The following is a 24,265-nucleotide window of genomic DNA, read 5'->3' on the forward strand; positions in this document are numbered from 1 at the left end:
GCAGCCCCAGCAGAGCCAATACCCAGTACTAGTGCTCAGAGCGCTGGCAGCCTCTTGGGTGGGTCCATGGGAAGGTGCCCCAGGTACGGCCTGTGGAAGCTGTCTGTTCCCATGGGGGTCCCTGCGGAAAGCCCGGTTGCGGGGGTGCTGTGTGAATAAGGATGTGGCTCCTTTAAACAGGTAGAAGCCTCCTCCTGGAGGCAGTGGGTAGGGCCAGGCTCAGGTGTGGGGCTTGAGCTGGGTGCCCAGACCCGGGAAGGAGAAGCTGTAGTATAGTACATGGATGGAGCTGCCCTGCGTGTGCTGCAACCCCTGGCGTGCCCCTTGCTGGGGGCCCTGCTCCATGGTAGGTGCTATAAGCCCTTGCTGCATGCGGGGGGGACTGAATAGGGCAGGGTGGGAAGGGTCCTGCATTTGCTTCTTGTAGCAGAAAGCTAGGTGGTGCTGAGTATCCTCTGCAGCTTGGAAATGCCTCCTGGAAGGGGGCCGAGGGTCGGCTTGGTGGCAAAGCCCTGTCCCCCTGGCGCTTTGCTGTGTGGTTGGTTTGTGGGTGGAGAGGGAGCTGCTCCGTCTCAGCGTGGGATGAAGACTGGCAAGGAGCTGCGATTTTTCCTTCCTGTGTTGGTTGTGGCGGGCGGCGTGGGCTGGAAGCTGCTTGTGCGAGCGAGCGTGAGGTGCTGGTGCTGGTGCGGAGTCAGGCTGGCTCAATGCATGTCCCTCTTCTGCCTTCTCCCATGCCTGGAGCAGCCCTGGCACTGGGGCCCAGCTGGATTCAAGGCCAGGTGCCCTGTAGCACAATTCCCCATGTGAATGTGATGCACTGTGTGTGCGCACAGAGGTGACCTGTCCCTGCCTTTCTCCCACTACTAGGCAGCAGTCTTCCCCCAGCCAGGTGCAGGGACTCTGCTTGATGAGGCCACTGCTCCATTAATCAGGGCTCCTGGGGCAGCTACTGAGCAGCACCTGGCAGCTCCTGAGGGTAGAGTGGTCTGAGGGGCAGGCGGGCAGGCAGGGGGCAGTGTGGATGGTAGTTGAGGCTGAGGAGTGAGGGACCAGGGGTGTTTGCTGGCAGCTCTCCTGCCTCAGCCCCCCCAGCACTGCCCAAAGCTTGTAGTCCTGTTGAATGGGTGGGGAAACTGAGGCACACTCAACTGCGTTCACACAGTGGCAGAACGACCTGCTGAGTCGCACTGACCCAGAGCTGGAGGGTAGCAGTGACCAGGCTGCAGCTCCTGAGGAAAAGGCAGTGGGAGCCAGGCCGGAGCAACGCTTGCAGGGAAGATTTTGGCACAGAGGTGCAGCGCCGCACTGGGGCCTGCCCGTGTGCTCCGCATCCATGAAATATGCTCAGTGGCAGCCTTTCCAGCAGACTCTGGGCTGTGGCAGGGTGGTAGGTTTCCTGTCCGCTCAGGATGGGTGGCCGTGGAGGTATGTGCCTGGTTCTCTGAACACCCCATGCACAGCACCCCATTGGCATCTCTTATTCTGAAGATTTCCTGTGAGCTCGTGTCAATCCTGCCCCCAGCAGCACAAGGGGCTTTGAGACCAAACCGGATGCCTTGGCCAGCTGGTCCTTAGGGCTGAGGAATCCTGGTTAGATCACTGGCTCCCTGGTGAAGCGGCAGAGGTGGTCCTTTTGGAAAGCAGCCTGCTCACCTGGTTGCAATGTCTTGCTTTTGCTCAGGGTCTGATATGCTGATTAGCAATTCAGGCCTGTAATTCATTTTCATCCCTGGGTCGGATCTTTCTTGTCACCCATGGTTGGGCTGCAGACAGGCAGCAGCTTTGTTCCAGGGGATATTAAATTGGCATGCTCTGTGCTGGGCAGGTGGGGCTGGCTTAGAAGGGAGTTGGGAGGGAGATGGGAATGGTGCTGAATGGTCCCTGGTAGCTCTGGATTTTGCATGTATCCCAGATTTCCTGGCTGCGCTCTGGGGAGCATTGGTGTGTCTGGATGGAGTTTCCAACAGGAGCAACTTACACCTGGTGTGGATCAGGCAGGCACAGGTGCTTGGAGCAGGTTGTGGGGTGGGGAGAGCTGTTGTACCATGGGCCTGACCCCAACCCTGGCATGCCCCTGTGGGTGGCTTTGCATCAGGCCTTGGTTCAGGGCTCTGACAGCATAGTGGAGCCAGTAACAGAAGCTGTAGGTCCAATTCTGTCTGGTTGGCTGAGTGGAGAGATCGGTACTGCCACGTGCTCCTAGGACTCTGCCCTGCCCCGGGGACTGGCCTCATGATCCCTGTGTACTTGGGCACACACCATGCCAGGCACAGCCCTGCCAACCCTGGGCCTGTGGGGTCGGTAGGGTATCAGCAGGTATCTGCATTGACCAGGGACTGAGCTGAGTCTCATCTCTTCCCACCTGTTTTCACATAGCTCACACTCAGCATCTGAGCCCCTTGGGAGCCATCTTCTCCCTCTGTCAGCAGCCACGCAGGTCAGGCAGGGGCTGACTCACTTTCTTCCTCTCCACAGCAGAGCATGACCTGGCGGGTGACCAGCTCTGGCACACAAATGGCTCTTGAAGAAAAATAGCTGAGCTTGCAGTGGGCAGGGGAGAGGGGGAGGCCAGCAAGGATGGCAGGAACAGCTTAGCACTGAGACTGGTCTCTGCAGGGAACAGCAAGGAAAGGGGCTGGATTGAGGGCAAAAGAGGCTTAGATCGGGCACACCATGGATAGGGCCTGGGAGATCACCGCAGGGTCCCACTTCCACCTTGCAAAGCCGGGGTCTCTCAGCCTTAGCTACGATGCTGGAGGGCAGATCTCAGTCACTTTGCAGCAATGCAGGTCAAGGTGGGGAGAGGGGGGAACCAACTCCAAAATGCAGCTGTGGTTTGGTGAAGTACATGTGTCCACTACTCAACAGCCATGCAGAACAGGTTCATTTGGGCTGTGGGGGAGGTTGAGTCCCACTGCAAATGGAGTTGGGAGCAGAGGTAGGGCTGGCAACCCAGCCTCTCCCCTGGAGAAGGACAATGGGTGCACTATGCCAAGGTTTGCCAGGGGGCTGCATGCTGTGTTGGGTTAGTCCATGGAGCTGCCAGAACGGGTGGGTCCAGCTGCCCGCACAGCTCTGGTGCAGCTGACACAATCCAGCAGAGACGGAGAGCCTGCTCTTTGGGACAGCTGGGCAGGGTGGGCACGAGCAGGTGGCTGAGTCAGCCATGGCAGCTGTGCAATGTCCTTGTGTGACGGCTGCCAGCAGAGGGAGGGCAGCTCGCAAGAGCTTGAATCTTCAGCCCAAATAGCAGCTTCTGGGCATTTTGAGAGACAAGCTGAGTTGAATGGCTGGCCAGTTGCAGCTCCAACGGAGATGGGTCCTGCATAGTCGGGGGAGGTGCAGTCACAGCTGGGGAAGGGGACAAAACTGTAGACCAGGGGCGGGCAATTATTTTGGGCAGAGGGCTGTTTACTGAGTTTTGGCAAGCCAATGAGGGCTTCATAACAGGCAGCCAGGGGGAGATAAATATTAATTTTCTAAATTTTTTAGGGGCCTTGCGGGCCGCATAAAATGACCTGGTGGGCCACATCTGGCCCCTGGGCTACATTTTGCCCACCCCTGCTGTAGACCAAAGGGAGGAAGCCATTAAAACAGGGTCTGGAGGGAGAGGGCAAGGCGAATGGCTCTGAACTCTGCAGGCAGCCATGATGTCTGGTACTCAAGTGGAGCAGCATGTCCCTAGGACACCAAGTGCTTGGCCAAGGAAGTCAGCATCATTCTTCCCATTTCACAGTCAGGGAAACTGAGGAGCAGTGACAGGAAGGGACATGGCCAGGGTCACCCAGCTGGCCAGTGGCAGAGCTGTGAACCAAGCACTAAGTCCTTGTGGAGCATATTAGTTATTAGACCACAGGAGAGATGCATTTCCCTCAAGAAATCCAAGCAGCCAAATCAGTGCCCTCCACAAAGGGAGAAGCCTGGGGCTCGGCAGGCCTGTTGTCACACAGGCACGGCGGGATTAGGCCTAGCAATTGCATGTCTGGGACACTGCAAGAAAAAAACAGGACCAGTGGTGCCGGTCGCAGGTTACTAACTAGGGCTCGGAGCAGGAACGCTGGCCTCTGAGGTGCCCGCAGGGACTGGCCAGCCCAAGCCAGTCCTATGGGTGGTGCCAAAGTAGAAAGCCCGGGAGAGAATCGGTGGGTGGCTGGACAAGGAGCTGCTAAGGGCTTGGGGGGAAGTGAAATGACTGCCCTGCTCCAGTCTGCAATGCCCAGGGGGCAAAGACTTCTGGGGGCCAAGTACTAGGGCTGGCAAGTGCGGGGCCTGCCTTGCCAGCCAGCCTGAGAGGTCTGGGAAGGTGAGGAGGCTGGACTTCCATGAAGCCCCGGAGCAGTCAGACAGGGTGGGGAGGGACACCAGCTGAGGGGGAGAGTTACTGTGGATGCAGGAGGAATATGCTCCAGGCCATGATCTGTGCTTGTCTATGCTGCACCCAGGGCTCTTACTGAGCTGCATAAGTCTCCTGGGAGCCTGGGCACGAGGCAAGAGGAGCAGACCCCAGGACTCCCAAGCTTCAGGGGAGGGCTCTGTCCACTGGCCTGTGCTCCTCTGTGACCTCCTTCCCCAAAGAGGCAGGACCCTGCTGGACCTGACACCAGTTGGGCTCTCTCTGGAGCCCAGGACACCCACCGGGGCAGGGATCAAGGCCGGTGGAGAGCAGGGAATGCAGACTTGGGTCTGAGCTGCTTGCATGCCATCTCCACCTGAGCCCCGCTCTGTGCAGGGGGTAGCTGATGGTGAATCAGTGCTGTAGCCAGCCCTCCCACTACCCTCAGGGGAACTCACCACCATATTACAGTGCCCAGGCTTCAGAACTTCATCCTGAGCGTGCCACTTGCTGAACAGGCCCATTTCTAAGTGGCTGTGTTAAATACATGAGCTACACTTACACCTGGGAGCTCCGCTGCAGCACAGCACAGAAGGCTCCAGCATTGCAACAGGCACAGCAGGACACCCCTTCTTCCCCCCAGCTCTATTCTGGGCACAGCTGCTCACAGCCCACGGAAATGAAAATGCAATTTGTTGTCAGCCGTGAAGGTGTGGAACAACAGCGGTGATAAATCATGCTATTTCATCTCTGCTTTGATCAAGTGCCTGGGTGGGGTTTGTTGCAGATGCTGAAGTCTGTGGGGCTTTGCTGGGGTTGTGAAATGAAAATGATTCTGTCTAGTATGCAAGGAGGGACCCTGGTGAGATCTACAGAAAGATGTTGCCAGAAAAAGATCCTGCTCCCCTCCCCAATGCACATGCATGTACACGCACACACACTCTGGACTATCAATGAGCAGCTTCAAATGGCTCTGAGGTTCCCACATCTAGCCGAGCTAGCATTGCTCTGTGCTGGGCAGGGACGTCCTCCTGAGAGCAGGTTTCCTCAAGAGTCCCAGCCCTTCTGCTTCTGGCTGGAACCACTGTAGAAATGCCCAATTGTGCAGGATATCCTGATGTGGAGGCAGAGCATCAGCTCCCACCAGCCAGAATATGCCCGAGTCTTGGGGTTGGTATGAGCACAGAAGCTGGTGAAAGTCTTTGGAGGGGATCTGACCCGAGTCCCCTGTCTTCATGTGTCCCGGTTGGAGGGCACCTACAAAGGCTGATCCTCCCAGTGGGATCTGCAGGGTGTTTCGGGGTGAGGCCCTGCTCTTTGGATTGAGACACAGGTGGAGGAGTATTACTCAGGGTACAGCCCTGTTCTCCACCAGAGGCTGAGCCCCACGGCAGGCTGCTGGCTGATGCAGTAACTCCCCTGAAGCCAATAACTCCTGTGGAAAGCAATAGAAAACTCCCCCTCGCTTCAGCAGAAATGGCATCTGGGCTCCTCTCCTACCAGAATTGGCCCAGCTGATGGGCTTGTTGCCTGGAGATGTGCAGCCACACTTCATCGCTCACCCATGCACCCTCCATATGGGCTTGGCAGTGGCTCCTCCCTGAGCTGGCTGTGCCAGGCAGGGGTAGTCTGGGAGTGGGCATTGCCTGCTTGGGCTGCTCACTGAGCATTTTATGTGATGATGCTGAAGCAGGAAGGGATGAAGCTGCTTGTTTTATGCTGGCCCTGCCCTCCACCCCTGGAAGGCCCAGAGGTCACCAGCACAGCTGCCTTTGGCACTGGGGGCAGAAGACTGGGCTCTGCTTCCTTGGAGCTGGGAGGCTTGGCAATCAGGACAAACCCATGGATCTGACTCTTCTTCCTCTGAGTCCACGGCCTCACAAGAGCGCTTGGTTGGAGCTGCCTGGCTAAGCAACTAATCCTTCCTCCCAGGACCTGCAGCAGGCATTCCTGGAGAAACACCTCTGCAGCCGTGGCCAAGCTCATCCTCCTCCCTCTTATCTACTAAAACCATTTCTAACCACCGGGGAGCAAACATGGGGCCCAGATCCCTCCACCACATCCGGGAGCTAGCTCTATGCTGCGGATCTGATGTGACAGGCCAAGTCTAGTCCTGAGGTAACATCCTGGATGTCAGCGCAGGAACACAGCAGCAAACCTGTGTCTAATCCTAGCTGGGTCTCATGGAGCATGTGGGGAAGGATGGATTGTCCCCTTTTCTGCTGGTCTCCATGTGGCTGGATGCCTGGAGTTATTGCCTGTTACTTGAAGCACAGTAGCAGGCAGCATTTTTGAAAATTTTTCATGTTCAGGTCAAATCAGCCAGATCAGGTTAAAATCATTCAAGAACCATATGTGGCCCTGCTACTGGCAAGTATCCTCCACCCCAGCCTGGGGCTTCAGATGCTTCCAAATCCTTTGGCTGGCATCCTATGTGCAAGCCTAAGCCTGGAGGCTTGGGGTTTGGATGCCTCCGTGTTTTGCTTGGCCTCAGGCATAAGGTCGCAGGAGCAAGCTAGGGAGGAGTCTCCCATTTCCATAAAGTCGGTGTGTAGCCAAGATCCTCCTACTGGAAGCTGGCCAGTGGGAAGCTAACTATGAGGCTCTCGTAGGAAGCCCTGTCTGCAAGCAGACAAGGGTGCAACCCTCCACTGCACAGTGCTATTTTAATTGCATTACCTCACTCAGGGTATTTCCCCTGCCAGGTAAGTCACAGGCAGCAACTGCATCTTTTTTGCAAAAAAAAATAATTAATTTCTATTATATATTACCTCCAACACTTTGCCAAATGACCCTTGTGGTTCACTTCGCAAATCAAAGCACACTTTGATAGTTAAATCATTAAAAACCAATTACACAGTGCTCATCGCATACCTATCTGTGCACCCACACACCCATCTCCATACCCTGCTGCCTGGGACTGAGGATGCTTTGGGAGGTGTAGAAACAGGCCTTGCTCTGGGGAGTCTCAGCCCCAATAGACCAAATGTGGCTGGGAGGAATGTGTTAGCTCAAGAGGTGGGAGCTGGCCCCTCGTTTCTGCTTGAAATGCAGGCCCCTGCTGTAAGGGCACGGTTGCCCTTCCCCTCTGACAAGCAATTCGCTGGCGGATCACGCCCCTGCCTATCAGTCCCTTCCTGTCTGAGACTGGGCATAAAGCCAGTGCCAGGTGGGCTCTGTTTCCCTGTCCCAATGGTTAGGTTGTGACCAATGCATTTTGCAGGTCTGGATCATGCCCTGCCCTCTGCATCCCCACCCACTTAACCTGTGCCTGGATCCTTCTCTTGCAGCAGCTCCCCCAGTAAACACCACTACCAGCTGCGTGGGGCTGGCAGAGCCCAGCCCGAGACCCCTCTGGGGCCAATGCTGGGTCACCATGGGCACGTGGGGGAGGCTGCCAGTATTTATTAGAGCTTAAAAGTTGCTGTCGCTCCTCCAAATGGCATGTTTACGGCGCTGACACCAACAGCTGTCCCAGTCAGCTAGAACATAACGAATGGGCACGCGGGCTGGAATGTTATTTTGCTGCGAGGGGGTGATACATCTTATTGCTAAACAATGCAGCGGGTGATGGATGGTGGCACGTCTCTTCCCTTTCTCTCCCTCTTGATGATTGCACTGAGAAATAAACATCAAGCAGAAGATGTGCCTGCTGCCTCGGAAAGGCTGTCTGTCCTGCCATGGGGGGGACCTCTGTAGGGCCCTGCCAGGGTCCCTATTCCAAAGGGCTGGGTCTGCTGCCTTGTCTCTGAGATGGGCTGCTTGGGGAAGAGAGGAGGCAAGCTTAGGGGGTGAGACGAGGAAGGAGATCAAGGCCACAGAGGGGAGACACAGAAAACAGCAAAGTGGTAGTGGGAGTCTGGACATTTGGGTCTGGAAGCTGCAGAACTCATTCCAGGCTGCATAACCCACCTGGCAGTCGGACAGGGTGATGCTCGGCTCTGCTGAACTCTGCAACCTAGAAAGCCACAGGGAACTGTCTCTGTGGGCAGATTGCAGCCAAGCTGGCATCCCTGGCTGCCCCGGGGCTGTGACTAGGGGGTGTGGGTGAACCAGTGGCATGGACCTGGCAGTGTCAGGGCTGTCTCTGGGTCGGGTTGTGACTTGGAGATGCTCTTTCTCCCTTGGTTTGTCTTTTGCCTCATCACTGCTGGGGGTCCTCATTTTCTTTCCTCCTGGGTTTTTCTGTTGCCTGAAAGATGCTTGTGTGTGGATCAGCTCGGATCCATGGTGGTGGGTAGCTGAGTTGGATTGGTTGGATTCTGTGCACTTGAAGTTGAGGGCTAGGTAATATACCCATGGTTTGGTTTGGGGCAGGGATAGGCAACCCCCAGCATGCGAGCCAGAGCATGGCATGCAAAGGCATTTTGCTTGGCATGTGTGCCTGGGGACGGATGGCAGGCAAGGGGCTGGGGCTGCGATGCCACAAGGATTAGGCCTCTCATGGCCTCCCCCCTCCACCTCCCACTGTCCACTCCTGGCACGCCAACATCTTACAAGTCGAGGTTGTGGGTGTTTTTGGCGCTCTGCCCAAAAACGTTGCCAACCCCTGGTTTGGGGTCTTGCTGGTGCCATTCAGGTCCCGTATGAAGCTCTGGGCATCCTGGGGGAGGATGGGGAGATACCTGCAGGCAGGGGGGCATCACACATTGAATGGCTTCTGTTGCCCTAAGGGATTTGTGTCAGAAGGTGTAAGTGATGGTGACCTCCCCAAGGACAGAGCTAGAGCCAGCTCCGTCCACGGGAATCTGCACTGCATTGGTGGAATGTGTTTGGATTTAACTTGGCTTAGGTAATAGCTGACCTCTTGAGTATTAACTGGCCCTGGCTGGGGACAGGCCTGTTTTGGCATGTAAATGAGGGGCCTGGGTCCAAGTCAGGGCAGAGATGTTGAGAGCTTCTGGATTGAGGCCTGAAGAGGCCGAGTGAAGCAGCATGTGGCTCGGGGTTTCTGTCTTTGAGGCGTGACTTGCAACCCTCTTCCATGCACAGGGTCTTCCCTCCTCCTTTCACAAGCTTAATCCAGAGACCGTGGGATTCTTCTTCTGTCCAAGTTTCCTCTTCAGTGGAAATAATAAGATGAAGCTGGTGCTGTGATTTTGCACCACACAAACCTATCTTAGAGCAGATCCAGGCAGAGCAAGGCAAGGTGGTGGAAGCTGCCCCCCTGCCCCCCCACCCCCAGTCCTTCTGAAGCTCTCCAGACCTGGACACGGAGCAGCACAGTCAGGCTGGGCTGGGTAAACGGGGCTTGGCATGCCGTCTGCATTGCTGTCGTGTGAAATGCCAGCCTTGGGAAGCCAATTAAAGCTTATTTAAATTATTAGCATATCAGCAGGCAGGAATTCTTCTGATTGGATTGGCTTCACCGGGGGACCGGGGAACGGGGCCAGCGTGCAACTGGCAATTTTTCTTTTTAACTAAATTGCATTCATCAGCCGACCTGCCAGAGCATTGTTGGGAGCTGCTAGAGAAAGGAAAGGGCAGGGCCGGATCCTACGCGCGGCGCAAAGCTGGCGGTGCACCGGGGAGCCTGCCGGAGCTGTGCCGGGTTGTGCCCACGGAGGATCCAGCCCCGCTGTTGGGGAGCAGAGAAAACAAACAAAACAGCCTGGCTCTGGCGGGTGAGACGAGCTCTCAGAAGCAGCAGCAAAGCTTTGTTTCTTGACACGTGCTCCCCGGCGCGTGTTTATATTTAGCATCTCTCCAGCTAAAGGGGCGGTGGGGAGGGAAAGGCCATGCTTGCTGCCGGCGGGGGGGTCTTGTCGGTCGGGCAGATGGCAAACTCTGGGTAAGTGAAGCGTGAGTCAGAGGGGACACCCTGAGGCTGCAGGGGCTGTTTATATCACCACCATAGCACCGAGAGGCCCTGGGGAAGGTGGGGACTCCACTGTGCTAGGTGCTGTACAAATACAGCAAGGGGGACTCCTCCCTAGCTTGCTCCTGTGGACATACAGCTGAAGGCAAGTGAAACTTGGGTGCATCCGAACCCCAAGCCCCCGGCCTTGGCCCTGCACATAGGCTGCCCACCAAAGGATTCGGAAGCATCTGAAGCCCCAGGCAGGGGTGGAGGATGCTTCCTGGTAGCAGGGCCACATACGGTTCTTGACTGGCTCACGGGTTTGGAATCGATTTGGCTGATGTGACTTTGGACACAAAGCATTTTCCTTAAAAAACCCCCAAAACCCAAAACAAAACAGAGGCAGGATAGTCCCTACCTTATGCGTATCACACGAGGCTGTGATACGAGCTCATTGGAGGGAGTGGGAGTCTTGCGCTGCACTTCCACAGATTGGGTCTAGGTTGGACAAAGATGGGAAGGATATCAGCTCATTTCCCAGGCAGGGAGCTGGCTGGCCCGAGGTCACATGAGGACACTGGAGTGACTGAAGCCCCCATGCTGAGTTCAGCAGGGTACTCCTGGGTCTCAGTTGCTGTCCATGAGGCCACTGGCTATTGACCTTGAAATCACCTTTGATGAGAATGGCTGGACCAAAACCAGAAGAGCTTCAAGGCCTTTTTCTACCTCCCTCATCAGAGCTTTAGGAGCCTTAAAAATCTGCCCTCTTCCCTTCCATAGGATATGGATCAGGAAGGGAGAGACTGGAAAGTGTGTGCTTATGGGATGCACCCAGAGGGTGCTGGTGGACGGGTCGTTTTCAACCTAGAAAAATGTGGGCAGTGGAGTTCCTTGGACCAGTGCTGTTCAGTATGTTCATCAGTGACTTGGATGAGGGCATGGAAAGCACTCTGTCCAAATTCATGGACAACACCAAATTATGGGGCAAAGTAAACACACTGGAGGGCAGGGAGCGGATTCAGGTGGATTTGGACAGATTGAGAAAGTGGGTAGAACAAAATAGGATGCAGTTTAACAAACAAGTGTAAAGTGCTGCATCTAGGGAGAAGGAATCCTCAACACACCTACAGGCTGGGAGGTGACTTTCTAAGCAACAGAAAGGGATCTCAAAGTCATAGTTGACTCCAAAATGAACGAGTCATCAGTGTAATGAAGTGATAAGTAAAGCCAACTGCACTTTCATGCATTAGTAGGTGCATCAGGAACAGGTCTGAGGAGGTGATACTTTCCCTCTATGCAGCACTGGTCAGGCGGCAGCTGGAGTACTGCATCCGGTTGTGGGCACTGCACTTCAAGAGGGATGTAGATAACCTTGAGAGGTCCAGGGGAGGGCTACTCGCATGGTTAAGGGCCTCCAGGTAAGATCCGACGAGGAGAGATGGAGGGGCCTGAATCTCTTCAGCCTCAGCAAAAGAAGGCTGAGCGGGGATCTTGTGGTTGTCTACAAATTCGTTGTGGGGTGGGTGGGTGGGTGGGGGGGAAGCAGCAAGGAATGGGGGACACTGTTTACCAGGGCGCCCCTTGGAGTTACTAGGAACAATGGCCATAAACTGACAGAGAGCAGATTTAGATTAAACATTAGGAAAAAAAATCTTTATGGTGAGGGCTGCCAGAATCTGGAATGGGCTTCCAGGGGAGGTGGTGCTCTCCCCTACCCTGGGGGTCTTTAAGAAGAGACTAGACAAGCACCTAGCTGGAGTCATCTGATCCCAGTGCTCTTTCCTGCCCAGGGCAGGGGGTTGGACTCAACAATCTAGTAAGGTCCCTTCCAATCCTTTAAAAAACAACAAAAAACTATTAAATCTATGTAAGAACAGGGAAGTACTGAGCGGTAGCAACAAAATGGTCTTGCCTTTATAGGCTGAATCCCAGGATGGATGGAAGCTCTGGATATGGATCATGGTGAACAGATCCACTTCTCTGGCTCGGTGGAACTTCCCGCCCCACAGGTAAAGTGGGCCTGTGCTGATTTGAGACTCTGGAATAAAACTCCCCAGTGTCTGGTTCAAGTGCCAAGCTTGCAACTTGGCCTGACCACCGCCTGGGTAAACACAGAGCATCTTGGGCAGCTGGAGAAAAGGCAAGCCCAGCCTCAAAGCCCTACACCACACTCCATCCCACCTTACCTGCTTCTGCAGAACATGTTGCAGGAGTTGGATGGGTCGGTTTCGACCTGGAAGGGTGTGGGCAGTGGGGTCCTGCAGGGCTCGGTCCTTGGACCGATACTCTTCAACGTCTTCATCAGTGACTTGGACGAGGGAGTGAAGTGTACTCTGTCCAAGTTTGCAGATGACACAAAGCTATGGGGAGATGTGGACACGCTGGAGGGCAGGGAACAGCTGCAGGCAGACCTGGATAGGTTGGACAAGTGGGCAGAAAACAACAGGATGCAGTTCAACAAGGAGAAATGCAAAGTGCTGCACCTAGGGAGGAAAAATGTCCAGCACACCTACAGCCTAGGGAATGACCTGCTGGGTGGCACAGAGGTGGAAAGGGATCTTGGAGTCCTAGTGGACTCCAAGATGAACATGAGTCGGCAGTGTGACGAAGCCATCAAAAAAGCCAATGGCACTTTATCGTGCATCAGCAGATGCATGACGAACAGGTCCAAGGAGGTGATACTTCCCCTCTATCGGGCGCTGGTCAGACCGCAGTTGGAGTACTGCGTGCAATTCTGGGTGCACACTTCAAGAAGGATGCGGATAACCTGGAGAGGGTCCAGAGAAGGGCAACTCGTATGGTTAAGGGCCTGCAGACCAAGCCCTACGAGGAGAGACTAGAGAAACTGGACCTTTTCAGCCTCCGCAAGAGAAGGTTGAGAGGCGACCCTGTGGCTGCCTATAAGTTCATCACGGGGGCACAGAAGGGAATTGGTGAGTATTTATTCACCAAGGCTCCCCTGGGGGTTACAAGAAACAATGGGCACAAGCTAGCAGAGAGCAGATTTAGACTGGACATTAGGAAGAACTTCTTCACAGTTCGAGTGGCCAAGGTCTGGAACGGGTTCCCAAGGGAGGTGGTGCTCTCCCCTACCCTGGGGGTCTTCAAGAGGAGGTTAGACGAGTATCTAGCTGGGGTCATCTAGACCCAGCACTCTTTCCTGCTTATGCAGGGGGTCGGACTCGATGATCTATTGAGGTCCCTTCTGACCCTAACATCTATGAATCTATATGCAAGCGCCTGAGCTGAAAGAGCTGGTTGTTCAAAAGTGCTGAGTGTGACCTGCCTAGGAGCACCTGGGAAAATCCCTGAGAAACAGTTGCTTACTCAGGCACTTAATTCTCCATGCAGACTGTGAACTTTAAGCCCTCTTTCTCTTGACACCCTTGGCTCGCTTTTGCAACTGTACACCCTGCATTGGCTCAGCTGGGTCCATTACTGGCCACCGTGGTAGCTGACAGCCCAGCCGCCTCCTACCATTCTCTCTTCCCCTTGAATTTGTCTAACAAGACGGAGTAAATAGCCACAGAAACCAGTGCTTAAGAATGTATTGAACGCTTCTAATTGCAGCTAAAATTAAATTATTGTGTCCCCGTCCTCCCTCCCTCATTCCCATCAAGGTTATTGAAAGCTCCTGCTCTCACTCCTGACTCTTCACATATGGTTACCAGTTGAGCCAAGCGAATAATTTGCAAGGAATAATTTATTCAGTGACTGCTCCCGCTCTTTCAGCCTGGTGAATATCTGATAGCAGATCACAGTTTGCTCAGATTTATTTGCTATTTAGAGCAATTTAATCGATAGTTCTTCATACCTTTCTTTTTTTTTTTTCTCTGTGGATTGGTATAAATAGTCCAAATTTTAGCTGTGTTGCTTAGTTACAATTGGACAGATACATTGTCTAGAATGAATTTTTGTTGCTGGAGCAGATGAGTGCACAGGCAATCCTGGTACAAATCCCTGGGTGTGGGAAATTTTAGAATCTGTTGGGGTCTTTTTTGCAAGTGGGAATGAAACTCTAGGATAATCCAGTAGCGTGCAATAGGCTGCAAGGGAGGTCTCCGTGGTCTGGCCTTCAAAACAGACCTGCTGAAGTTGTTGAGTACTCCTGCGACAGCACCCTGTTGCCAGTGAAGGAGTCACAATTTGGTCCCTAGACAAAGACTTTGACATTTATTCCTAGCTATTGTTTTTGACTGGTAAGGATATATTGCTCAGCTATTTGGCAGTGGAGTGAGTTTTCCCTTGTGCAGTGTACCAGTGCAAAGTCTGGGTCTACAAGAAGTCCCAGGTTGTCTGCACAGCAACAAGTGTTGCCTCCAAAAGTGCAAATGTGGTTGAAACAAGTTCTGTTTAAAAATATTCTGTGACTATCACTTCCCTCTTTTTTTTCCTCTTCCCATGACTTCCCTTGCTCTAATTATGGGGATGAATGCATAAACCCTCACTCTGAAGTGTTTGCGAGAGTGGGCTTATACTTGTTTTGCTCGTGCTTTTGGCATCAGAGCTGTCTTAGTAAGCGGGTTGTAATGGTTTCTCACCAAGACATGTGGATTATGAAGCTTTCAAGTAACTCACATCTGGAAAAGCCTATTAATAAAACAAAAAAATTCTGGTGTGGCAGTCTCCTAAATTAACAATTTATAGATAATTTACAGTGCTTGTGTCATTAGGCAAATGTACTTTAAATTGATTTCAAATTAGTGGGTTAATGATTTCCCCCAGGTATCATTTTAATGGGCAACATGTATGGTGTGTAGCTTTCTTTTTTTTTCAATACAGGGGTAGGTGTGTGATACCAGACTCTTGCTTCTGTAATTGAAGCAATAATTGAGCTGGTGGCCACATTCAAATACAGTATTGATCTGAATAAAAGAATGTGCTGACTGTCTCCGTCAGCTCGGAGAGGGAAGAAAAGGACTCTGGAAAATACTGCAGCCGTGGCATATTTTATTTAATAACTTCCTTTTGGTTTATGTTTAACTCCAGGTAGTGTGCTAATGCAGCCAATTGATTTGGTATTGTTAAATAACCTTGCAATTTATAGCACCATTAAAAGTTATTCAGCTGAGCTATAATCATAGCTATAAGGGAACAATACTCCTCAACATTGGTAAAGAACTCAGTGCCTGCTTTATGACTTGCTTGCTCCTGAATGAAAAACCAACCCAAAGATACAAGTTTAGGGCAAAGGTTAGAAGAGGCAGAGAGAAATTAGTCTAATGTTTCAGTGATGCCATGTATAAGTTTGCTGAGGGGCTGAGATGGTCCTTCCAAAATGACCAAGGCAGCATTGTCCAGAAGAGAAGGGTTTGTCTGAGTTTTCCTTTCAAACATGTCACTGACCTCAAGTGAGCCATTTCAATGTGGCTGGGGGGGAAAAAAGCCCACATACTAGCATCCAGCCTTGCTGGAAGGGTTTCTGGGAGCTCTCTTGGACAGACACTGGCCACTATGTGCTCATAGGGCATCCAAATGTTGGAGTCCTTGGTGCCACTGTTTATACATATATCTGTTGGACCAATTCTTTTGACTCTGGGCCATGTACTGATCTCTCTCCAGTGTAAATCCAAAGCAAACTCTTTGTTGAAACATAGAATCAAAGAACTGGAAGGGACCTGCAAGATCAAGTCTGGTCCCCTGTCACGGGCAGAAGGTTATTGGGCTCAAATGAGTTCAACGAGATGCTAATCCAGCCTCCTCTTGAACACCCCCAAGGATGGCAAGATGACTCCAGCAAGAGGGGCATCAAGATGCTTTTTGAAGACTGCATCACCTCTGGGGGGAGTCTGTTCTAAACCCTCGGCACTCGACTTGGGAAGAAGTGCTTTCTTATATCCAGTCTGAAGCAATCTTCAATCAGTTTGTGCCCATTATTTCTTGTCCTCCCTTGAGGGGCCTTGGTGAATAGATGCTCCCCAGACCCTGATGAATCAATATATGTCTCCCATCCTCCTAGGACTTGAAGCATCAGACGTGTCAATGAATACACTTGCCAAGAAGTAAGGCATTGTCATCGTCGCTGTGCAGTTGAGGAGCCAAGAGGAAGTATGGGACTGCCCCAAGTCTAAGGCAGGGCCTCCACAAGCCTGTGAATTCTGGCTCGTGCAGTAGCTTTCTGGAGGGTGAGGCTGACAGTGCCTTACTGTGATGGACAGCAATGACGGTATGAATTGGAGCATCCTAGGCCGGGGCCTGAGGAGTGCTATTCAGCACCGCAACCGGAGATTTTGTTCAGAGGGCTGCAGAGGATTATATTTTCAGCACTGCGGACAGTGACTCATGAATTAAACTGCCATGGAAATTGCTTTGGTTGGCAGTACATATTTGTGGAGTGCAATCTCCCTATGGCTCACTGTTTACACAGACTCTATTACTTTCCAGCTTTTGTATAGCAAAATTAAATTCCTCCCGAGTTAAAAATTTATGTTGGATGAAAAGCGTGGGCCATTGGAAATGGGAGAGAATCTTCCCGTCCCTCCTCCCTGCCTTGCCCCCTGCTTTGCCCTTCTGTTCTGGACTTTGTTCCCATAAATACCACCCTGAGCTCCAAACTCCTAGGAGATACGGCGCATAATTGGTTGTCACTGGTGCCATTTCAGAGGTGGGGAAGATGTTTTTGAATCAGGACGGTCCCTATAAAGATGAAATGTACACTAAGTATGTGAGAAGCCATTATCGCATCCCTTTGCGTCTTCCAGGTGTTGGAAGGAACTGGCAGGGACAGATTTATGAGGGAGGATTGTCTCACAATATGTTATTTAGGCTTCAAGGACACTGAAAAATTCTATCACTTACTGCGCAGAGCCACTGCTGTCGGTACACAATTCAGCTCATAATTATAGTCTTTCATCTTATTAGCATATGTAAGAGTTTTATATAAGTTTTATCCAAACATTCTTAATTTATTAGGTGTTCTCTTTGTGTCTGTTGTGCCTCTGGGACATAAGGAATACTCTTCAGTTGTTTTTTTTTAATGTAAATTAGACCTTAAAGATGCACATAAATCTGAAGACATGCGTCTACCATTTAAAAATGATGCCATAAGACATGCACAAAGAGGAGCTTCATGATTTACTGCTCCATCTCCACACAATGCAATACAATTTATTTTTATATATATCTTCTTTCATGGAAAATATAACAACATGTTTTTACAGTACGAGTCAATGTTAAGTTATGGGGGTACGTTACAGGAGGTGGATTCAAGGTAGCTGGGGGGGAGAAGAGTGCAAAGAGGAAGCGCCATGGTGCTTTGGGGGAAAGGATGGCAGTGGGGGTGCCGAGAGGTGGTGAGCTAGAGGAAAGGGTAGAGCAGATCCCAGTGTCTATGCTCCGCATAAGGGCCTCAGGTGGAAACAGGCCTCACGCTGGCCCGCGCCCCGGGGGCGGGAGTTGCACAGAGTGGGCTGAGCAGTGGTGAGGGATGGATGGATCTGCGGGATGGATATGAGGTTCAGGTTTGAGCTCTGAGAGCACTGGGGCAGCCTGCAAAGCATGCTCCAGAGCTGGTTTGGGAGCCATGGTGGTGAGAATGGAGGTTATCTGGCTCCAAGGTGGCTGCAGCAGGTTGGACCCTGGGCAGGGCCCGTAGAGCTCAGAGTATCCCCCTGGGCTCTGCAAGGGTGTGACGCCACTCCTAGAGACATCCCTGATAAATCGCACTCCAGTCTCCGTGGGTGCTGGGCATTTGCTGAGAGGATAGCTCAGCCTATCAAGCAGATAGCAGTGGCCTCTTGTGAACCTTGGCAGGTGGCTGTGTGGCTTTCTGGGCTGTGCTGATAGCCGCCTCCTATGCAAATCCCTTCCCCCTTAAGATTCCTGCTATTCATTCCTGCCTCCTAGACTCTAGACACAAATTGCGAGTCCGCAGGAATTGTGACCTGATGGGACCATCTGTTTTGTGCACGGTGCAGCTCCCTGGCAGGTGGGATGTGCGCTGGATGCAGAGAAGGGGGCTGTGGCTCCCAGATGCTTCTGTTGCTGACATTTATTTGCCTCCATAATACATAAAAACAGTTTTATTGGCAATCCTGCCTCAAACCAAGCTATTGGTTTTATTTTTCTCCACCAAGGTGGGGGAGACAACAGAAAATCCTTGTTCCAGGCACTGTCACAGCATTCCTTGAATCATAGATGAACAGACAGAGATCACTGCCCTGTCCTGAGCACTCCAGTGGTCATGTCTCAGCAGTGTGGAGGGGGCTGCATGCTGTGAATGCTCTAGAGCAGGGCTGCAGGGGTCATAGAGACATACGAGGAATCTGAGCCCAGTTCCACGTAACCCAAAGGCAAGGCTTCCCCTGCCTGAATCAGTCCCCACCAGAGAAAGCCCTTTCTCCAAAGTGCTGCCTTTGTATGCGTGCAGCTGTGAGCACCATGAGGAGCAATTTCTGCCATGCACCTCTCCCAAGAGCTGCACAATATGATTCTGCAGGCAGCTGCCACCAAGCCTGAAAGTAAAAGCCTCACTGCTATGGATGGAAGGGAATCTGATCACCAGCTCTCCGCCCTATTCCAACTGCCCCTTTTGTCTGCCAGAGCGGAAGTCGTGCAGTTTAAAAATGCCAGCAGCACCGTCCTTCCCCTGACATCTCTCAGCCTTGAGCAGAGTGCACTCCACTGGGCCGGGTTTCTGAGAGAACAGCGTGCAGCTGAGATGAGTGGAGAGCGCTGGGAGGTGGGGAAAGGAGTTTGTTCTGCTTCTGCTCTCTGCACGTCTCCCAGCGGGGCCAGGTGGTTTGCTGGCACTGGGGCAGGGGCTGAGTGGCTGGATATGTAAATGAAGTCTTATTTTCATTGGGGATCTTGGTAATGAGAAGAAACCATTAACTTCACCAAGGCTCATCTCTTTCAATCCTCAGCCTCCCTTCGGAGATTAGCTGCTCATTTTTTAGATGACGCCAGTGACTTTTACTTAAGAGCTTGGCTTGCGGGGGATGAGGGATGCAGGACAGGGCTGTTCTGATGCTTTCTTTCACCTCTGCATTAGAGAAGTCTTTTCCTCGCCCTTCCTAGATGAATGGCTGCCACCGCTTCTCTGCCCACATCACACATGTATAACCCCAGCAGTGAAGAACTGAGGCTGGGTTCCTCTGTTGCTGAATGCACTGGGGCTGCACAAGTCTAACAATGGCAGGAACTGGCATGTGGAAAGCTGTCTGGGCAAGTCAGTATCATGGGTGAAACCCTTGGAGGCCAGTGACTGGGAAGAGTCATATAAGTGCCACTGCTCTCTGCAGTGGGGTCTTGCTGATAGAGGCCCCTGGGGATCCAGCCCACTGGGGCCTGGGCAGGCAGCACCCGGGCAGGGTAGCTCTGCTCCATGGGAGCCAAGGACATGGGGGAAGGCAGTGGGGGAGACCCTGCCAGGCAGGGCAGTGACAGGTGTGGGAGGAGGAGGAGCTCTGTGCTTTCCTCTCATGTCTACAGCGGCATTATGCCTAGTCTCCTCCTCTGCCTGGCCCCTGCCCCAGCGCTGGACCCTGGTGGGACTTCCTCAAGAGCTTCCCACTGTGATGGGGCCCCTCCTAATACTGCCCTCCCCACCCCTGCCCAGAGCAGGCAGAGCCCTGGCAGAGGTGCCAGTCAGTGTGGGTAGGGGCAGGGAATGCCCAGGGTGGATCTGACCTGGGTCCCTCTGCTATGGCCCCATCTAGGAAGCTGTGCTTACCCCTGACACTGCCTTCCTGTAAGGTCTCCTTCTCCGTCTGACTGCAACCTTTAAGCCGGGCCCCTGGCCAGCCCAGCTGTCCAGATGTCACCTGCTAGGACTGGATCTAAACGCACGAGCTTCTGCTGCTTGAGCTCAGCTTTTGCCTCTGGACTATCCATCGATTCATAGATTGTAAGGCTGGAAGGGACCTCAGGAGATCATTGGGTCCAGCCCCCTGCACCAGGCAGGAAAGACAGGAAGATGACTATCCAGTCTCCTCTTGAAGATTCCCTCTAAGCTCATGAAAGCCTGCATTTGCATGACGATGTCCCTATCTCTGAGTCAGCCATGAAGGGGCTGAACAGGCCACGACCAAGGGTCTTAGCACTTTTCCTTCACACCTAGAGCAGCTAAGCACATGCTTCTTCACCCTCCCATGTCCCCTCAGCTCCCTGACTCTGGTGCAGACCAGTGGTTTGTGGCTTCAGCTTGTCCTTCCAGCTCTGGTGTGCGCTCAGGTTTCCAGCTCTCAGTCCCAGCACCGGGGCTGTGCAACTCTCAAAGGGCTCTGTGTCCGCAGGGGCCAGCGGCTCTTCTGTGCTCAGTCTGGGGATGTTGCACACACGTTGCCCTCTCCTAGTTGTTGCCCTTCTCTAAAATGCAGGGCACTGGGACTGAAAGCCCCTACCTGCTCCCCGCCTGGAGAGAGCCATCACAGCCTTGCACACTCAAGCCTTGGGCCCCGCCTGCCTCCCAGCAGCCACTGTTGGAGGGCAGCAGTTTCTTTTAGGGCCATTTGGTGTAGTGGAGTCTGGTGACCTCAATCAATCCAGAGCCCTGCTGCATGAGAGGCTGTAGCAGCCTTGTGAATAGCTGTCCTTGACTTGTAGCTTCCCTTCATTTCAGCTCCACAAAGGCTTCTGAGGGAGTAAGTGTGTGTGCACGTGCAATTTCTGTTGTCAGAGCGAGCCGGCCAGATTCTCAGCTGGAGCAAACCGGTGTTGCTTTCTGTATGTCAAATCACAGGGAAGGATCCAGCCCTGTGACTCTCGCTCGTCACAGCCAAAGCTGCCATCTCTGCAGCGTTCTCCCCACCGGTATGGGGCCAGATGCTATCGCCGCTCGGCCAGGCTCTCCCAGGGAGAGGAAGGACAATAGGCTCTTTATTCTCCTTTCCCTGTGAAGCCTTCAGAGCCCAGCAGCGTGTCGTGTGCTGGCTCCCTGACAGAAGCACAAACAATTACCGTTGCGTGAAAGCCATGGCTGCACATGCTTTAATGGCACTGCAAATTACACTCATAAATTTGGAGCCCAGCTAATTGTTGTTTTATGGAGTCGATGTTCTTTAAAGAAAAAAAAACCCCAGAAATCTGTAAACACTGGGGTGCCCCGCTGAGCAGGAGGCGATTAGTCTGAGATGGAGCAGTGGCCTGCTGCCACTGGGAAGCAGCGAGCCAACTTCTCAAGGGCACTTTCCTCATCAATATGGTGTTGGGCAGGGGGAGCCAATGGGAGACACCAAACTGCAACCCCCCTGCCATGACCTGGGGCTTTCTGCCTGGCCTTGTAGTGACATTCCTGCGCCATCACCCATACAATGCAACAGGTGAGAGGGGAGGAGAAGGGGTGTGATGGCTGCTTTGCCATGGAGATGAGAGAGGTGGAGATGAGAGGCTGGCCAGACTGGACTGTGGTGGCTGATGCTGCACAGTGTCTGAAGCAGGGGTGAGGATGCTGGGCCCTAATCCATGTCCTTGGCCTGTCCCATGGGGTTGCTTCTGAGCCCACCCTACCCACCCTCTCCCGCTCACATGGGCCAAACCCAGCGATGCTGCAGAGATGGATGCCCCGCAGGGGTCTCAAGCAGCCACAAAGGGGCACCCCGGGAGCAGCTGCACCACAGCATTTCCAGCTTTGGCTCCTGTGAGCTGCAATTGGGGGTGGAGGATGCTTAGGAGCAGCCCTCTTGGGACATGTGAGGGCATGGGGAGGGCACATCCTAAATGTACAGGGGGTCTGAGTCCCACTCCAGTGTTTTCCCCACTCCACAGGCTTTCTGCTGCCATCTGTGGTGGCAGGACAAGCCCTGCGGTCCTACCTGGGGTGAGCCATGGTTGGATTTCAGTGCTCTTCCTCTCTCCATCCCACAGTCACCCATCGCCAGAATCTCCTCGGCCATCATCACCTCCCAGGGGACTTGGCTTTGAGGGGTGGGTGATCCCACTGAGACAGCTTCTTGCCCTTATGATATAGTCCATGCTGGCAGCCTCTTGTCCCCTCGCTGCCTGGCTTGCCGCCACCGCCTCCCTGGATGTTTTCCTAATTGCATTCTCTGCACTCGATTGGTTGGAGCGATTGAATGCTAATGCAGGCGGGTGGCTTTTACGATGATTTATTGTATTTTAATCGCTGTTTCGGCATGCGGTGACTTGGCAGGGCAGGGGGACTTTATAAATAACGCACCTGCGCTTTATGCTCCCTGGAGGTCGGGTTCTGATTGCCTTTACTCTGCTGCAGGCAATGTGGCTCCACTCCATGGAGGCCAGTGCAGCAGGGATCAGCGTCTGGCCAGGTGCATCAAATTGCCGAGGCTGTGACTTTGCTGGGGATTTTAACACGGTGCCGTGAATGTATTTTAATATCTGTAACCTTCGCAGCCAGCCCTGCTTCTGCTGAACGCACAGAATTTCTTACCACATTACAGTTGTCAGAAAGGTTGTTTGTGGCAGAGGCTGATATACTGCGTGGCGGGTTCTTTTTTTTCCTTTCTGGCTTTGCTTCGTCTCGCTACAGCCTAGCTCTGCTTTCAGAGGAGGGGGAAGGGGCTAACGGAGCATTCAGCAAATACCCCAGGGAAGAGAGCCCTTGGAAACCAGACCTGAGCAGGAGAGGGCAGGCCACTGTCATTCTAGGTAATAACGCTTAGCGCACAGTGCTGCCCTCATGCCAGGCACTTAGACCTTCCCTTCAGCACCTGCTTGAAGCAGGCAAGCAGGTCAGATCCAGAGACTTCCCTGCTTTGTTAAAATGTGCTTTGTCTAGATGAGGCTGAGACAGAGTAAGAGAGAGGTAGTCGTGGCATTGTCACCCTAAGCCCAAATCTGAGTCTCACAAAGAATATGGGCATGGACATTGCTGACTTGACTACAGACGAGCCAGTTCCTGCTCCTGGGGGACTTAGGAAAAAAACCCCTCCCAGTCCTTGTCCCAGCAGTCTTGTCAGCAAAGACCTGATGATGCCACGCTTCTCTGTGCTTCCTGGTAAGTAGGGGCCTCATCCCTTTGCACATTCGAGGCACAACCTCGGAGCAAAGACTGCTCCTCCTTAAACAGAGATGCAGCTCCCATTAATAACACCCCAGTAATTAAACTTAACCTCTATTGATACCCAGTGCAATTTGGCCCAGACTTACCTTAAGGGCAGTGGACAAGCTCATCACTGCACAGCAAAGGGGGTTGGTTTGAGGCATAACGAGAGGTGTCCTGGGGTCAAGCCCCAGCTGAGAAGTTAAACTGCTCCTTCAGTGTGGTCTGGGGTTTTGTGTCCTGCTCATAGTAACGCCCATCTTAATGACCACCTTACAAGTCCTTTTGCCCACTTTAAAGGCAGCCAAACTGTTTGAAATGGAAGGTGTTGAGCAAGGCTTTCATGTTGCCAGTTCTTTTCCCCTCCAGCAGCACAGAGACTTGTGCAGGGAGAAAACACCATCTTGAAATCTGTCAGATAGGGCTAACGCTTGAGGTGGTCCGGAGCTGTTCTGCTGCTCTTGGAGTCTGCTTTGAAGGAAGCAGGACCAAAGGGACACATGAAAGGAGAGGGAAGAACAGCAAAGGGAAAAGGCAGCTTCTGTCTCCGGTCCTGACTTCTCTTGCTGCTGGAAAATTGCAGTCCCTGGCATGTGGCCTGACCAAGAGTGCCAGGTGGAACGCTGCCGGAGCCTGCTTTGCAGCATGGGATGAAGGATGTTCTGAGATGTGGCAGGGAAAGCAGAGCAGGGACATGAGCCTGATCCCCTGCATCCCTGGAGTACATCCGAGTCCCCAGGAGAAGAGTGGTTTGGGGTGGGGGTATGGAGCTGTGCTCTCCAGACTCCCTGGGCTGCCCCCAGAAGTCAATACAGCTGGCTCAGTTATGAAAAACATGCTGAATCGACAAGGTTTTTTGGGTCATTTTCCCCCCCAAAATATCCAAGTTTCTGTTCTGCCAGAAACCCAGAGAATTGTTGTTGTTTCAGACTGGAACGGAGGCAACAGAATGGGAGTTTGAAGGTGCATGTCCCTCCTCATCCCTCCACCAGCTCCACAACACGCTTTGAAATCTGGTGATGAAAGGTCCCGTCTAGCGTTACTCCAAGTGCGATCCCTCACCTGGCTTGCACCTGTGCGCTAGGGCTGCGCGACTCACAAAAGGCCAGTCTGCCAGAGTCGGTCGCAGCATAATGAATGCTAATAAAAGCCATAACCTTGCACAACA

The 24,265-nt window shown here is 53.0% G+C and overlaps 1 long non-coding RNA gene across 1 annotated transcript; it reads left to right on the forward strand.

The window, feature by feature from the left end:
- The first annotated feature begins 280 nt into the window (after positions 1-280).
- Positions 281-24,265, forward strand: LOC132244651 (uncharacterized). Its single transcript, XR_009456350.1, has 2 exons — positions 281-346; positions 24,027-24,265. It is a non-coding gene; the product is annotated as an uncharacterized LOC132244651 (long non-coding RNA).

This window comes from Alligator mississippiensis, chromosome 13, assembly GCF_030867095.1.
Source record: "Alligator mississippiensis isolate rAllMis1 chromosome 13, rAllMis1, whole genome shotgun sequence".
In the NCBI taxonomy this organism is placed as follows: Eukaryota; Metazoa; Chordata; order Crocodylia; family Alligatoridae; genus Alligator; species Alligator mississippiensis.